Source organism: Oxyura jamaicensis, chromosome 33 (assembly GCF_011077185.1).
Source record: "Oxyura jamaicensis isolate SHBP4307 breed ruddy duck chromosome 33, BPBGC_Ojam_1.0, whole genome shotgun sequence".
In the NCBI taxonomy this organism is placed as follows: domain Eukaryota; kingdom Metazoa; phylum Chordata; class Aves; order Anseriformes; family Anatidae; genus Oxyura; species Oxyura jamaicensis.
Genome location: NC_048924.1, coordinates 41,810 through 58,318, shown reverse-complemented (window position 1 = coordinate 58,318; position 16,509 = coordinate 41,810). Strand labels below are relative to the sequence as shown.

Below are 16,509 nucleotides of genomic sequence, written 5' to 3'. Positions count from 1 at the left end.
GTCACTGGGAGGCTGTCAGGGGCAGCTAGATTGTACTCAGTGGTCCTGGTAGACCAGTGGAGCACCTAAAGTGTAGTCAAGGAAAACTGGACAATTCCAGCATGCCCAAGAGTTCACTAGAGATCTCTTCAAGTATTCTAGAGGCCAGTAGATTGCAGGAAGAAACCCTGTTTAGACTCTAGGGTGCAAGAGGATGCTAATAGGACAACCTGGAGTACACTGGAATGTACTTGGAGGCATGTAGGGCATCCTAGAGGACACTGAGGATCACTGGGAAGTTTACAGGGGGCGACAGAGGGCACAGAGTGGCCCTGGTACGCCTGTGGAGTATCTTGAGTGCTGTGGAGGACAATGGGAGGCCTCCAGTGTGCCTGGAAGTCAGTGCACTGGGAGTATTCTAGAGGCCAGAAGATTCAAGGAAGAGTCACTGTTTGGCCTCGAGGGTGCAAGAGGAGGCTCCTAATCCTAAAATCTAACCCTAACCCTAAAACCTAACCCTACCCCTAACCCTAACCGTAACCCTATACCTACCCTTAACCTGAATGCTAATCCTAACCCTAAACATAACCCTAAACCTAACCTTAACCCTAATGGCCCCTAACCCTAACCGTAATACTAACACCTTAAATCTAACCCTAACACTAACCCCTAACCCTAAATTTAGCACTAACCCTAACCCTAATCCTAACCCTAACCCTAATGATGAAGCTAATCCCAAACCTAAACCTAAGCCTAAGCCTAACCCTAAACAGAACCCCAACTCTACCCATAATCCTAATCCTAACCCTAAACCTAACCCTACCCCTAACCCTAAAAGCTAACACTAACCCTAACTTTAACCCTAACCCAGAACCCTAGCACTAACCCTAACTCTTAACCCTACCCCTAACCCTAACCCTAATGACAAAGCTAACCCTAAGCCTAGCCCTAACCCCAACCCTAAGCCTAAAACCTAACCCCAGGCCTAAGCTTAAAACCTAACCCCAGGCCTAAGCCTAAAACCTAACCCCAGGCCTAAGCTTAAAACCTAACCCAACCCTAACCCCAACCCTAACCCAACTGTAACCCCAAACCTAACCTGAATGCTAAACCTAACACCAAGAGAGCTAAGGGAGAGAAAGCACAGAGTTCTGTTCTGTGTGGGGTTGCATAAAAGTTCCCAAAGACAATTCAGGTCCACACTCTCCAAACATGAAAAACCCTAAACAAAACCCTAATTATGACCCTAACAGAACATGTATGTCACCAATTTCTCCCATCAAAAAGTGCTCCCAACGGATGCCTTTGCGTACACCTGAACTCCCTTTATGCACCCCCACACACAACAGGACTCTGCGCTTTCTCTCTCTCTAAACAAGATTAACTGTAACCATAAACTAACCCTAATTAGGGCCCTAACAAAACATGTACATTGCCAATTTCCCCCATCAAAAAGTGCTCTCAACAGAAGCTTTTGGGTAGACCTGAACTGCCTTTGAGAGCCATTATGCAACCCCACACACGACAGCTCTCTGTGCTTTCTCTCTTTCCAAACAACCCTAATTGTAACCCTAACCGTAACTCTAACCCTTACCTAATTATGACCCTAAAAACATGTTCACCAGCAGTACACAACCCCACATACAACAGGACTAGTCTTCAGTGGTCCACACTGAGGATGGATTCTGACCCCTGAGAATTAAGTCAAGGGGCTAATAGTGTGTGTGTTGTGTGGTGTTTTTGCAGGGGGAGGTGGGGAGTTGTCCAGCAGAGCGCGGTGTGGTTGGAGTCCATACAGCAGAGAGGGCTGTTCAGGACTAGTAGGTTTGGTTTGGAGGAGTGTGTAGCATCCTTCCTGTGCGATGGGACTGATTGTTGGGCAGGAAAGTTCCAGCTCCTGTTTCTTTTACAATGTGGCTTGTGTCGTCTGTGTTCCATTTCTTATGCTGTCCTTTTTCAGATTCTGGTATCCTCCGTGTTGTTTGAGCTCAGTGAACACCAGGGTGGCCATCCTGAGGCTCTACAGTGTGTTGCTTTGTGAGCTTAGCACCAGCCTTTGTCGAGGATGGATCCAGACCTATAAGAGTTAAGTCAAGGAGCAAATGCTATGTTTATTCTGGGTGGTTGGTTAGGGGGAGGTGGGGATTTGCCCAGCAAGGCAAGGGGTGGTCAGTGCATCAGAGAAGGTGGTCCTGAATCTGCAGAAGGCTGTGTGGCCTCCTTCTTGTGTGATGTGAGCATCCTCCAGGCAGGGCAGTCCAAGCCTGTGTCTCTTCTTTGGTGTAGTCTGTGCTGTGTCTTTAACCATCCCCATCCCAGGCCTTGGTATCCTTCTTGCTCATTGAGCTCATTGAGCACGACGGTAGCTGTCCCAGGGGTCTCAAATGTTTCTGCTCTTCACCTTTGTGCCAGCTGAGCAATTCTTGTCTTGTCATAGAAGCTTGAAGCACAGCCTTGCCCGTCTTGTTCTGTGTGGCGACTGGTTGCATGGACTCTTAGTTTGAGAGTCAAGTTTGAGAGTCTTTATTGCAACCCAGCTATGTTCTTTTTATACACTTTTCTTCCAGATGTTTTCCTTCAAAAACCCTGCCGCCCCCCTTTACAGTCCTTTGGTCCCTTTGTCTTGTCATTTGCTGATCTTTGTCTTGACATATGTCTTGGGCTGGTACGTACCTTATTGCAACCTCCTGATCCCGTGCCTGGTTCTGGTCATGCTCTGTTACTTTTCTTTTCCCCTGGGCCTCGTAGCGGTCTTTGCTCTTATCGCCTCTTGTTATTTACCTGTGCCTCAGGCTCCTTGGTGACTCTCATCCTCCACATCTCTCTTGTCTTCCAGAACTCCCTTCTTTGAGTCCTTTACCTATGTACATTGCTAGTTAAACCTACTTTTCCTATATTATTATATATCCCACAGTTTTGCATTGCAGATATCTTTGGGCATTCACCTTTGATCTGGGTTGTGTCATCATCTCTTTTTAATGGTATTTTTTTACAGCTTTTTTTTTTTTTGTATTGAAGGTGCAAAGCATCAGTCTCCACCAGAGGTGTATTGGGCCAGGTGAGGTATGAACATCTTGCTGAAGGAGTAGGTGTGTTTGAGGTGTGACCCTGTCACTGAAGTCAAAAAGCATCCCTTCTTGTTTTAATTTTACAGGTGGCAGAGCTGGCTCACGAGGGCAGATGGAGGGTTCAGCCTTGGGATGGGTGAGCAGCTACGGTAATGGAAAGAGCAATTGATGCAGGTGAGCTATGGCATTGTGGATGCTTTCAGTCTGTACTTCCACCCCCCACCTTTTTTTTTTTTTTTTTAAAAAAAAAAAAAAGGCATCTCACACAGTCTCAGAGGGATAAAGCCGTATGCTGAAGAACAGTGTGAGACAGATTTGATGTAAGGTTGGGCAGGAGGAGAAGAGTGGCATGCTGGCTTCTGAGAACTGCAGTCACTTTACCTTCCATTACTCTAGTGCTGTGGCCTGTGCCAGCTGTGTTATCTGACTTCAGTAGCAGAGCAGGTCAGTAGACTACTGTGTTCCTTCTGAGGAGGGTTTGCATTGGAAGAAGTTTGGCTGGCGTGCCAATCTATTTCTGCAGGTAAAGCCTTGTGCCTTTACCAACGTCCTGGCTAGCCTTTGTGTTCCTTGTTGAGGATGGAATCTGCCTCCCAGTATTCCCAAGCTAAGCTGGGGAGGCAAATGCTATGTTTGGGTTGGGGTTGTGAATGGACACATAGGGCAAGGGTATGTGAATTAAGTCATTGCAGTGGATGAGGCCTTTCAGGATTGGTCACGGTCAAGCAGAGGGAGGCTATGTGGGGGCTCTGTCAGGTACAGTGTGAGCATGTGCCAGGCAGGGCAGTTCCAGCTTGGTGTCTCTGCTCTGTGTTGTCTGTGCTGTACTATAGTCTTCATTTCCTGTTGCTCTTATATTCTTATATTTCTTATATATTCTTATATTTCTTATATTCTTATATTTCCTGTTGCGCTTCATATCCTGTTGCTGTACTATAGTCTTCATTTCCTGATGCTCAGCCGGCCCTGCAGAAGCCATCCTGAGGGTGTTGAACACATCACCTTATGGGAATAATGCCAGTTGAGCAGTTCTTGTCTTGCAGTGGGAGTTTAAAGAGCTCATTTCTTCTGTGTATTTTTTTTTGTATCATTAATATTTCCTGATATGATCATCATATGTTATATGCTCCTTGGGTCTTGTTATCCTCATTGCTTTTTGCATTGGACTGACTAGATTGGCAACTCTGTAGCCAAGCCAAAGGTCCTAAATGCTTGTGTCATCATCACAAGGCTGATTGAGCGCTTCTTGTCTCGCAGTTGGAGCTTAAAGCGTGGATCTGTTTCAGGTCTTGGGCATCATATTCGGTTTCAGATGGTATCCGTTTCCATCCTCACTACGGCGGAAGTCATCTGGGCCACATCAGGAGCTCTTTCTTGAGTATTCATTATCAAAGCATTTTCTTATGGGATTTGCACTCCATTCTTCTGGTCTGTTGTCGTAAATCCGTGCTTTTTATGTCTCCATCATCCCAGTTTTGGTGGTCGCTTTCAGTCACAGGTCATGGCATTTGAGTCTCTCCCTGGGTCTGCCGCAGAGCATCTGTGCTGACTTATCGCCGTAGGGCTTCCTTCTGGGGGTCATTCTTCTGGCACCTGGTGTTCTCCTGTGTTTTGTTTGTGATGTTAGTAGCATGCCTGTGTGTATGTTTGGCCTGGAGCTGTCCTGCCTGGCAGTTAGTGATGATAGGTAACATGGTGGTCCAATGATATCCTGTCTGTCTCTGGGCAAGTACTCAAGGGCAGCTGGCACAGTCATCTCTGTGGTGTTTGGCAGACATGGAGGGGGAGACTTGAGCTGCTTGCAAGCAGCTGTTTGCATAGTGCTTGAATAGAGGAGGTAGAATGTTGAAAAGATTTGTTGCTGAATCTTGAAAACCTGCAGATGTGGAGTTTTGTACTTTTTTTTTTTTTTTTTTTTTTTTTTTGCCAGCAGTAGATAAACCTTAGGAGGAACTGGCCAAAGGAAGGAGTGCCTTCTGGAACTGTCAAGCTCTTGGTTGGCAACTTAGCGACTGGCTTGATCTACTTTTGAGGTGCCAAGGCAAGTTATCTGCTGTTCTGAAATTATAAAAATAAAAATGGGGTCACTTGTGTTGTTGTGGGATGGGTGCTACTACTGGCAGCTGAATGAGTATCTTCTGATTATGTTTTCATTTGTTAAAGCTGAAACGCAGCATACAACATGGGACATCACAGCTAGAGCTGCCTCTGGCAAGGTGAGTGATGAACAGATAAAGCAGTTATTTTTGGGGTGCTGTTGTCACTGTCATTCTAAATGTCCCCTCTTTGCATTTTAGAGACGGTGTAGCTGGCTTAAGAGAGCAGATGGAAGCATTTGCATCGAGGGCAGGTGAGTGGGCAGAGGTAAGGGAGCAGATGAGAGTAACTGTCCTAGCTGTGCTGTGGCTTTGGATGCTGCCTCAGCCTATGCTTCTCTTCCTCTTTTACAGGTGTCTCATACAGTCTCAGAGGGGCAAACTGCACATTGAAGAGCAGCACAAGAAGGTGGGCTAGTCATGAGCTGGGTTGGAGTGGAATGGCCAAGTAGTGTGAAGTGACTATGAAGGGTTTCCCATCTTGCTTTGCAGGTGCCATGGCAGGCTCTCCACAGAAGTGGCTGAGGATTTGAGATGAGGCCAGAGAGTGACAAGGAGCGGCACGTACAGTGATGGTTTCCAAGTGCTGCAGTTGCTTTCTCTTCTGTTTATCAGGTGCCATAGGCAAGGTGGGCTGTAACATCAGTCTTTAGAATTGGAGCAGAGCAAGTCACTCAAAAGCCACATGGCTTCTAAGAATGGTGTTTTAGCAGAAAAAAAATGTCTGGCATGGTGGTACCTGACGGCAGTGTGATTCTGCAGGTGAAAAGGTGCCTGAAGCCCCATCCTGTAGAGCCTGCAAACACCTTGTTAAGGATGAAGGATGCTTTCCATCAATCCATGAAGCCACGCTGCATTTCAGCCTTGAGTATCTGGGACCTACACCTGGGTTTTGGGGCCTGTCTGTATCATTTGGTGCCTACATCAGTACTTTTTGGGCCTTTATTTAGTGTTTGGGACCTGTGTCTGGGATATGGAGCCTGTCTGGAGCCATTGGGGCCTTCGTCTGGATTTCTGGGCCTGTCTGTAGAGTTTAGAGCCTGTGTCTATGCTTTTGGGGCCTGTGTCTGGGTTTGGGGCCTGTCTAGCATTTGTGGCATGCATCTTGGGTTTGAGGCCTCCGTCCAGGCTTTGGAGCCTGACTGTAGCATTTGCAGCCTGCACCTAGGCTTTTGGTGCTTGTCTGTAGCATTTTGGGCCTGCGTCTTGGGTTATGGGCCTGTCTGTAGTATTTGGGGTCTGCATCTGGAGTTTGGGACCTATCTGTAGTGTTTGGGTTTACATCTAGGCTTCTTGGGCCTCTCTGTAGCATTTGCATCATGCATCCTGAATTTGGGGCCTGTGTCTGGACTTTTGTGTCCTGTCTGTAGCATTTGTGGCTTGAGTCCTGGGTTTGGGACCTGTGTGTAGACTTTGGAGCCTACATCCAGGCTCTAGGGTCTTTCTGTAGCAGTTGGGGCTGACACGTGGAAATGACTCTACAACCATAGGGTTGTAAAGTAGGTATACTTTAGTGGGTGCACCGGGTGCACTGGGAATAGCTTCACTCAAAAAAAGTGCACGCCTTCCCAGTCATCTCTCACAGTTTTATACATGAATACTGTTACATATTGCATGAGCTCTAATACATATTCATTCTTTTCCCAAAAAGGCAGACTTCTTCCAAGTACTTATTTCCACACTCCCCACCCTTACATACTCCTCCCGGTTGCACCTGTGCAATGTAGCCTGGTGGTTGAGGGCAGGGGTCTTTCAGGATGAAGGCAACGAGGAAGAGGAGGTTAAATATTTTACCTTTCTGAACTTTGACCTTCTGTTGGACAGTATTTAGGAGTTTTTTGCTTATATTTGCCTTGGCTCCTGCCAACAAATTTTTCATCCTTCCCTAACGAGTTGGTCGTCCTTCCCTCATCTGGTGGCCTTGAGCGATATCTTCCTTTTTACATCTGCTTCTCATAAAGTTCTTAAAGAACTTATGCTTCTCATAAAGTTCTTATCTACATCCCTGGTAATTAGGATTTACCATATTTACACTACAGACGTGCCCCAAAACCCAGACACAGGCTCAAAATGCTACAAACAAGCACCAAAAGTCTAGACATGGGCCCCAAGTTAAATATTAATTCAGATAAGTTTTAGCATCTTCCCCATCTCACTGTGTCTGGGAGTTGGGACCTGTCTTTAGCCATTTGGGGCCTGCATCTTGCATTTGAGGTATGGCTGTAGAGTGTGTAATGTGCATATGGGTTTTTGGCATTTCTGTAGGTTTTGGGTGCTGTGTCTGGGCTTTTGGGGCCTATTTCTGGCATGCATCTTGGGTTTGAGACCTGTCTGTAGCCTTTGGGGCTTATGCCCAGGCTTTGGGGCCTGCATCTTGTGTTTGAGGCCTGTCTATAGATGTTTGTGGTCTGTGTCTTCAGTTTGGGGCCTGTCTGTAGAGTTTAAGGCCTGTCTCTGGGCTTTTGTGGCCTTTCTGTAGCACCTGGGGCCCATGTCTAGACTTTTGGTGCTTGTTTGTAGCATTTTGAGCCTGTGTCTGGGTTTTGGGGCATGTCTGTAGTGTTTGGGGTTTGCATCTGGAGTTTGGGGCCTATCTGTAGTGTCCTGCGTCCAGGCCTTTGGGGTGTTTCTGTAGTATTTGGGGACTTCATCCGGGGTTGTGTCCTGTCTGTAGCGTTTGCAGGCTGTGTCGTGGGTTTGGGGCCTGTCTGTAGTGCTTGGGGCCTATATTCACACTTTTGGGCCTGTCTGTAGTGTTTGTGGCCTGCGTCTGGGGTTTGTGGACTGGCTGTAGCATTTGGGGCCTGCTTCTGGTTTTTGGGGCCTGTCTGTAGTATTTGGGGCATGTGTCTGGTGTTTGGGACTGCCAATGGCATTTTGAGCCTGCATTCAGTTTTCTTGGGACTGTGTCTGTTTTTTAGGCCAGTCTGTAGTGTTTGGGGACTGTCTGGAGTCTTTGGGGTCTTTGTCTAGGCTTTTGAGGCCCCCCTGAAGCATTTGGTGGCTTTGTCTAGGCTTTTGAGGCCTCTCTGAAGCCTTTGGTACTTGCATCTGGGACTTGGGGCCTGTCTATAGCATTTTGGACTGTCTGGTACTTTGGGACTTGTCTGTAGCATTTGGGGCCTGTGTCTTGGGTTTGTTGGCTTTTTTTGTACCGTTTGGGGCCTGCATTTTGATTTTGGGATGTGTCTGGAGCTTTTGGGGCCTAGCTGTAGCATTTTGTGCCTGTGTCTGGAGTTGCAGCTTTTCTGTAGTGTTTTGGGCTTGTGTTTGGGGTTTGGGGCCTGTCTGTAGCGTTTGGGATCCATATCCAGGGTTTTGTGTTACGTAGTTTTCATCATTGTGTCTGTGTGTTTGTTTCTTTGTTCCTTGTCTGGGGTTAGGGGAAGTTTGGGGGTTGGATTAAGGTGACTGTCATTAGTGTTAGGGGGTTGACATTAAGGGTTAGGGATGTGGTTAGAGTTGTTGTTATAAATTAGCTCTCAATTAATTGACAGAGAGGGTCGTGTCCAATAATGCGAATGATTTTTATTAAGTAAGCAGCCAACAAGCAAAACAGCGCTGGGCGGCCAGGGAGTCTCTGCTCCGCAAACGGTGCGCACCCACTTCCCTTAAAGTCCCCTTTTTATAGTCTGATGATTCTGGTGTACGCGTCACATCTTGGTACGTCCTGCAGCTGCGCGAGCTGTTGCTAGGGGGTCGTCTCGAGCCTTCTGGTGGTCGTGAAGATGAAGGCCATGGTCTTCCTCAGCATCCCTGCTCAGTTTTTCCTCCTTATATGGTCATTTTGGCTCAGCGAGAACGCGGGAAGTGAAACAAGATGTTTTCAACAGTTTATCAAGAAGGGTGGGTCTCATGAGCTTTGAGTCTTACAGTTGTTAATTTAGCAAAATAGAGTGCTGACCATAATTATTGCGAAATTCCGCCCTTTAGCAGCACTTCCCTATTTTAACAATGAACAAACATCTATAATATATTACAATCCCTCCTTTTCTTTTTGGTCAAATATTTTGTTCATTGAATTCTTGGAGTGCCCGGCGACTAAGCACCAGCGCGTCTATGTTCTCATCTTGATCTACTGGCTCGTACTTAGCACATATAAGCATTAAGTGTGCTGCTTCCAGGCGGCTTTTTACAATTGCAATTACTCTATTAAAAATACATGGTCCAAAAGTTAATGTTAGTATCAACAACAATAAAGGTCCTGCTATAGTTGACAACAAAGTAGTAAGCCAAGGTGAATAATTAAACCAGGATTCATACCAATTTTGCCGAGCCTCATTCTCTCTTTTTCTTTTCTCTAGACCCTCTCGGAGTTTTGTCATTGTGTCCCTTACCACCCCAGTATGGTTGGCATACACGCAGCACTCTTCTCTTAAGGCTGCACATAGCCCTCCTTGTTGCAAAAAGACCAAGTCTAATCCTCTCCGGTTTTGTAATACTACCTCCGAGAGTGATCTGACCGATTTTTCCAGGGCCGAAATAGATTGCTCAATTCGGGCCAGGTCCTCATCAACGGCAATACGCAGAGAAGTAAACTCTTGACTTTGCTTAATCAGAGAAGCCACTCCAGTACCAGCTCCTGCTGCTCCTAAAATCATTAACGTGGCCAAAGTTACGGCTGTAAATGGCTCTCTCTTTTCCAGATGGTAGTCCGCTACCGTGTGTTGAGTATATATATATTCTTCAGAGTGGTATAGAATCCTTGGCATGATTATTACCTGTACACAGAAATCATGAGATGCATTAAAGAGCTTTAACGACAGGCAAGGGGTAACTCCCAGTGATGAGCAAACCCACCTAGTATTCTTAGCTGGAATTAACCATTGGGCTGACTGGTCTCCAGTTTCTGTGATGTTACATAAATTGCTCTTTCCTTTGGGAACTGTGCCCACGCACCTACCACTTCCAGATACTTGATTTAGTGTTATTCCTATATTCTTTCCCCAGCTACATTGTGGAGGGTTGATCTCGTTTGAACGAGTAAGGTTACCCAAATCTCCAATGGCTTCGTAATACAGGGGTCTTATGCTAACACACAGCCAGCAACGTTTGGTTATATTTGGATTTGTTTGATTCCTGATAATATATAAATATAAATAAATATAAATACCTGATAACCAGCATTTATAACCTTCCACATATTGTTCTTAGGTGTGATTTCATTCTCAGATGTAATTCCATTTCCGGTCTCTTCTGCCCCTGTAGGAACTACCACCATATCATCAGGAGTTAACGCTCCAGGGACTTCTGTAATCTTAGCCCTCAGGGGTTCCTTCGTAGTCTTAGCCCTCGGGGCTTCCTCCAACAATACCTTGTTGGGACCCACCGACTGGGAAGTTCTCACTTCCTCCTTCTTTATTAATATTATTCCTACCGTCCCCCGGTATCCAACTAGGAGCTATAGTCTCACAACCCCAGTAATTACGATAGTATTGATTAGGGGCGTTACAGTACCCCTTTCCAGGATTTGAATTTGGGCACATATAAAATCCCATATATTCCCAACACCGGGGCCTCGGAACCAGCTGACATAGGGTGGCATTAAAACTTGTTCCTCCTACTGTTACATGGGTTGCAATGACCTCCTGGCTTTCCCACTGAATCAGGCTCCACTTAAAAGGTTGGTGGGGGTGATGTGCAAACCCCCAGCCTGCCAGTATCAAGATACTGATTCCTATGCATCGTAGGAAGTGATTGAAAGCAATTTTCTCGGGGTGTTTTAATGGGTTTTATTCAGCCTCTCCCTCCTCTGGTTCCCCACCGTTTCACTTCTCTGCCTCGCTTGTCAATTCGGTTGCAGCCGAACTACAAGGTGTGAATTCTTCTCGGCAGCAGGAGTGTTCTTCAGGGGAATTTGATAGATGGCTGTTAAATTGTTTGCACCCGCTTTTGATTAAACAGGGCTTTCTCCCCTCCCACGATGCACAGTTAATACTTATCAAGTCCGTTTCAGTGTCAGCTTCAAGTCATCAGAACCCAGGGCTGCTTCCCACTTTTCTTCATGGATTGGTCCCTTCACACGGCTGGCATGCGTCCATCCCTTTTCCGCGGTTCGGACTGCTGTTTCTGTAGTAAGTAAGACAACATAGGGTCCCTCCCAATGAGGTGTTAATGAAGTTTCCCTCCAAGATTTTATTAGGACCTTATCACCTGGCTGTATTCTGTGTATTGCTATATCTAATGGGGGACGTTGTACCACTAGACCCCTTGCTCGTAACTTCTCTCGTCGATTCATCAACTGTATTAAATAGGGTTTTAACTGATTGTCCTGTAGCTGTGGATGATCAGAAGGCATTTCTAGGTCATAAGGCATACCATAAAGCATCTCAAAAGGCGAAACCCCTATATCAGTCCGGGGTTGCGTCCGTATGTTTAGTAAAGCAAGCGGCAGGCATTTTATCCAGGAAGCCTTGGTTTCTACCATAAGTTTCGTTAGCTGCTTTTTAATTTCACCATTCATTCGCTCCACCTTTCCTGAGCTTTGAGGATGCCACGGAGTATGGTATCCCCAGTTCGTTCCCAATGCTTTCATAGTCTCATGTGATACCTTGGAGACGAAACTGGGACCTCGATCGGAATCAATTGTTTCTATAATTCCATACCTAGGGATTATATTTTCCAGCAAAATCTTTCGGTGGGAAAAAGCTTCAACAAAATGAGTAAGATGATCTACTATAACCAACAAATATTTATATCTTCCCGTCTTTGGGAGTTCTGTAAAATCTAATTGAATTCTAGCAAATGGTCTATGAGCCAATTCCCTTCCTCCTAACATTTTCTTCCTTACATGTTGGGCATTTACTTTTCTACAGATAATGCAATCATTCACGATACGTTTTGCTACATTGTATACCCCAATACACATATATTTTGTGGCAAACTGATCTACCAGTGCCTGAGTTCCCCAGTGCGTGTTCTCATGAAACCTCCGTAGCACCCGCAGAGCCATGGATTTTGGTAGCATTTCTCGGCCGTCAGGCAGCATCCATTTACCCCTGTCTGTCTCTTTTATTCCCATCTGAGACATTTTATCCTTTTCTTGTGTCGTGAAACAGAACAAGGTGTAAATAGGCCCATGTAAATAGCAGTACGTATACTTTCTTCTATTTCCCGGGGTTTCTTCCTCATCAAGGCAGCAACATTGAACAGCGTCTATTCCAAAGTCTTCCCAACAATCATAGCAGGGGAAATTGCTCAAGTCATTTCCACAATCTGGGCAGTCCTTCCTTGTTGCTACAACTCTTACACTCATTAATGCAGCCCTTTTTGCTTCCTGGTCTGCCAGGTTATTTCCTCTAATTTGGGGGCTTAACCCTTGCTGGTGTCCCTTAATATATACAATAGCAATTTCTTTTGGTCCTCTTATAGCCTGCAAAACTTGGGTTATCAATTCCTGATGTATTAAGCCTTTCCCTTGGGAGTTGATGAGCCCCCATTCTTCCCAGATTTTACCAAATGTATGCACTACTCCAAAAGCATATCTCAAATCTGTATATATTGTGCCACTCTTGTTTTTCAATAACTTTGGGGCCCGCAGCTCAGCATACAACTCGCAAGCCTGAGCTGACCAGCTCGGACTCAATGGCCCTGACTCAATTACTTCCAAGGTTTTCCCATTTACTAATGCATACCCAGACTTCCGTTTACCTTCCACTTTTCTAGAGGAATCATCTACGTATATTTGTTTCCCCACTTGTAATTCAACTTCTTCCAGATCGGGTCTTAGTTTTGTCTGTTCTTGTATGTTCCGAAGACAGTCATGCGTTAAGGCTTCACCCGGTTCCTCATATAGAAACTGCGCCGGGTTTTGCAAAGAAGTGGTTTCTAAAATTAACTTTGGAGAGGAGATCAGAATCCCCTCGTATTTCAGCAGCCTCGCATCTGTCCATTTGTCTGCTTTTTGTTGCAACACCCCTCTGATATTATGAGGGGATATCACTTTAATTTCTCCTCCGAATGTAATTTTCTGCTTTCTTCCAAAGGACATGTCCAGAAAGCGTCCTTCAGATCTATTACACTATACCACTGATCATCGGGGTTTAACTGGCTCAGCAGGGTATGAGGGTTTACTACTACCGGGAACCTTGTTACAGTTCTTTTATTAATGTCCGTTAAATCGTGTACTAATCTGTACGTCCCATCTTTCTTTTTTACTGGTAATATTGGAGTGTTAAAAGGGGACATACAGGGCTCTAACAGACCCTGCTGTAATAATCTTTGAATTTCTGGCTTTAACCCCTGTTTTCCCTCTTTAGACAAGGGGTACTGTTTAATTCTTATTGGCACTTCTGGGTTGGTCAGAGTTACTTTGAAAGGCTCAATGTCTAATCTGCCCACACTTTTTGGAGTGTACCAAATTTCAGGGTTTATTTCCTGCTTGTCCTCGATTCTCAAGGGACAGAGCTTAATCTTCAGCTCTTTGTCTACTACCTCTAAACTTATGCCTAATTCTACTATCAGATCCCTGCCCAATAGATTATACTCTGCCTCGGGTACTAGGAGCAGAGTCCCCAGTCTTACTTTAGAATCCTTTTCAATTAATACTTCTTTGATAATGGGGACCCTAAAAGGTTCTCCTTTTGCTCCTATTACCTGTATCTTTTCACTTGAAATTTTGCACCCTACGGGCAGGTTTTGGACTGTAGATCTTTCAGCCCCTGTATCTATGAGGAATTCCATTTCCTCACGCTGAGGACCAACTTTTAGTTTTATCAAGGGCTCAGTTTTTCCTCGGGTCCCCAGCAAATAGAGCCCCTGACACCCCTATTCTTCCTTAAACCTCTTCTCATCTTCCATCCTCCGCCGACATTCCCATTTTACATGACCTCTTTTATTGCAATAGAAACAGGTCACACCCTCTTGTCTTTGGGTGCTTCTTTCTCTCTCCTGCCCTGGCCCCCCATATTTCATCCTAAGTTGTCTTCCCCTCTGTTCTTTTCCTCTCTGACCTTCTCGTACCGCTGCCACCATCATCCGTACTTGCTTCTTTTCCTTTTCGTCTTCCCTCCTAACATATACCTTTTGTGCTTCCCTTAGGAGTTCGTCTAACCCCTTATCTTGCCACTCTTCTATTTTCTCTATTTTTTTTCCTAATATCTGTCCAGGATTTGGCCACAAACTGAGTTTTAAGTAGGGCCTCTCCCACAGGAGTTCCTGGATCTAAACCACTGTATAGCTGCAGACTTTTCCGCAACCTTTCTAACCATTCCGTTGGGGTCTCATCTTCTTTCTGCTGTTTGTTAAAAGCCTTGTTAATATTTTGCCCTCTCGGAACTGATTCCCTAATTCCCTGAATAATGATGGTTCTTAAATCTTGCATATGACCGCGATGGATCGGGTCCTGGTTATTCCAGTTAGGTGACTGCATCGGCCATTTAACATCTGCAGCCGGACCTTGTTGGTGTTGCTGGTCCCAAATTCGCATTCCAGCCCGCCTAATCATTCACCTTTCCTCCGATGTAAACAGGATTCCCAGGATGGACTGTAATTCCTCCCAGGTATAGATATTAGGACTTAGAAACTGGTCCACTCGTTCTGCCACTCCCAGAGGATCTTCTAACAGACTCCCCATTTCCTTTTTAAAATCTCGCACGTCTCCAGAATTAATGGGTACGGCTATGTATCCCATTCCAGGCTGAGGTCCTCCCATCGCTATTTCCCGTAATGGGTACAATCCTCCCTCAAGATTTAATTTCTGTTTTCTGGTCTGACTCCTAGTTATTGGTCCTTGGGTGCTAGGATCGGCCTCGTTATCCGATTCCCCTGAGGACAGGGGATCGGCAGGCTCGGGAGAGGAGGGGGCCGTGGGTATAGGAGGGGGTATATAAGGGGGCGGCGATATTGGAATCTCCGATTCTTGCTTCTTTCTTCTCCGCCCTCCTTTTTCTTTTAGTGGATATAGATTAGTTCTCGTTTCCGAGTCTATCCAAAGATGTGCATATTCACTTTCTTCTAGACTAAAGGGCTCCTTTGAATTCACATAAATATTCAGGGCCTGACATATCCAGTCTTCAAAGGAACCAAAAAAGGGGCCAGAAAACATGGTCCCCTTTTACTAATTTATTGCCCCAAACTTCAATGCAATAATGGACTTTGCTCTTTCATTTTAACTTTGCTCTTTCCCCGCCTAGAAGGGGAATCATTCCAATTTTTAATCATTAATCCTAATGGGCTATCCGGGGGAATGGGGGTAGGCCCCCACCAAAACCTCCCCCACCCATGAGACCAGAAGGCTTACTTTTCTTCTGTCCCATCTTCCGGAGCACCTTCAAACACACACACACCGCTTCCCCCTTTTTGTGGCCCAGTCCCTCGCGGGAGATGGGAACCACACTACCGAGGGGTCCGCACTCACTTCGTCCTACTGGACGTCTCACACGTTATGCTCCAGGATACCCAACCCCAACCGAACGGATCACCGGCCTATACTTACCCACCCCGTGGGTCTTCGTTCGGTCTTCGTGCACAAAGATTACTTGGGGTTGCCGGCTTTATTTGCTTGTGGCTAATTTTAGGTTCATCGGTGAAGGATTTGAGCAAAGATTTCCTCAACAGAGGCTGCTGTAATCAGCAGGGGCGCCCCCTCCGAAGAGCTTCTTCAATCAAATTGCCTTCATCTGAGTCACAGCACCAAATTTGTTATAAATTAGCTCTCAATTAATTGACAGAGAGGGTCGTGTCCAATAATGCGAATGATTTTTATTAAGTAAGCAGCCAACAAGCAAAACAGCGCTGGGCGGCCAGGGAGTCTCTGCTCCGCAAACGGCGCGCACCCACTTCCCTTAAAGTCCCCTTTTTATAGTCTGATGATTCTGGTGTACGCGTCACATCTTGGTACGTCCTGCAGCTGCGCGAGCTGTTGCTAGGGGGTCGTCTCGAGCCTTCTGGTGGTCGTGAAGATGAAGGCCATGGTCTTCCTCAGCATCCCTGCTCAGTTTTTCCTCCTTATATGGTCATTTTGGCTCAGCGAGAACGCGGGAAGTGAAACAAGATGTTTTCAACAGTTTATCAAGAAGGGTGTGTCTCATGGGCTTTGAGTCTTACAGTTGTTAATTTAGCAAAATAGAGTGCTGACCATAATTATTGCGAAATTCCGCCCTTTAGCAGCACTTCCCTATTTTAACAATGAACAAACATCTATAATATATTACATTGTTAGGGTTTAGGGGAATAAAGATTTTAGGGTAAGGGCAGCAAGGTTTTAGGGTTTTAAGGTTTTGGGGTTAGGGCACTAGCGTTGAGTTTCAGGGTTAGGGTTTTATGGCTAGGGTTTTAAAGTTTTTAGGCTTAGGGTTTTAAGGGTTAGGGTTTTAGTTTTTAGTTTTTTTTTTTTTTTTTTTTTTTTTTGGGGGGGGGGGGGGGGG

At 45.7% G+C, this 16,509-nt stretch overlaps 1 long non-coding RNA gene across 1 annotated transcript; it reads right to left on the bottom strand.

The window, feature by feature from the left end:
- Positions 1 to 9,272: 9,272 nt before the first annotated feature.
- LOC118155531 lies at positions 9,273 to 11,685 on the bottom strand. The gene is made up of 2 exons (XR_004745905.1): positions 10,257 to 11,685; positions 9,273 to 9,864 (listed from the first exon to the last, which is right to left on the bottom strand). It is a non-coding gene; the product is annotated as an uncharacterized LOC118155531 (long non-coding RNA).
- Between the last annotated feature and the right edge of the window lie 4,824 nt (positions 11,686 to 16,509).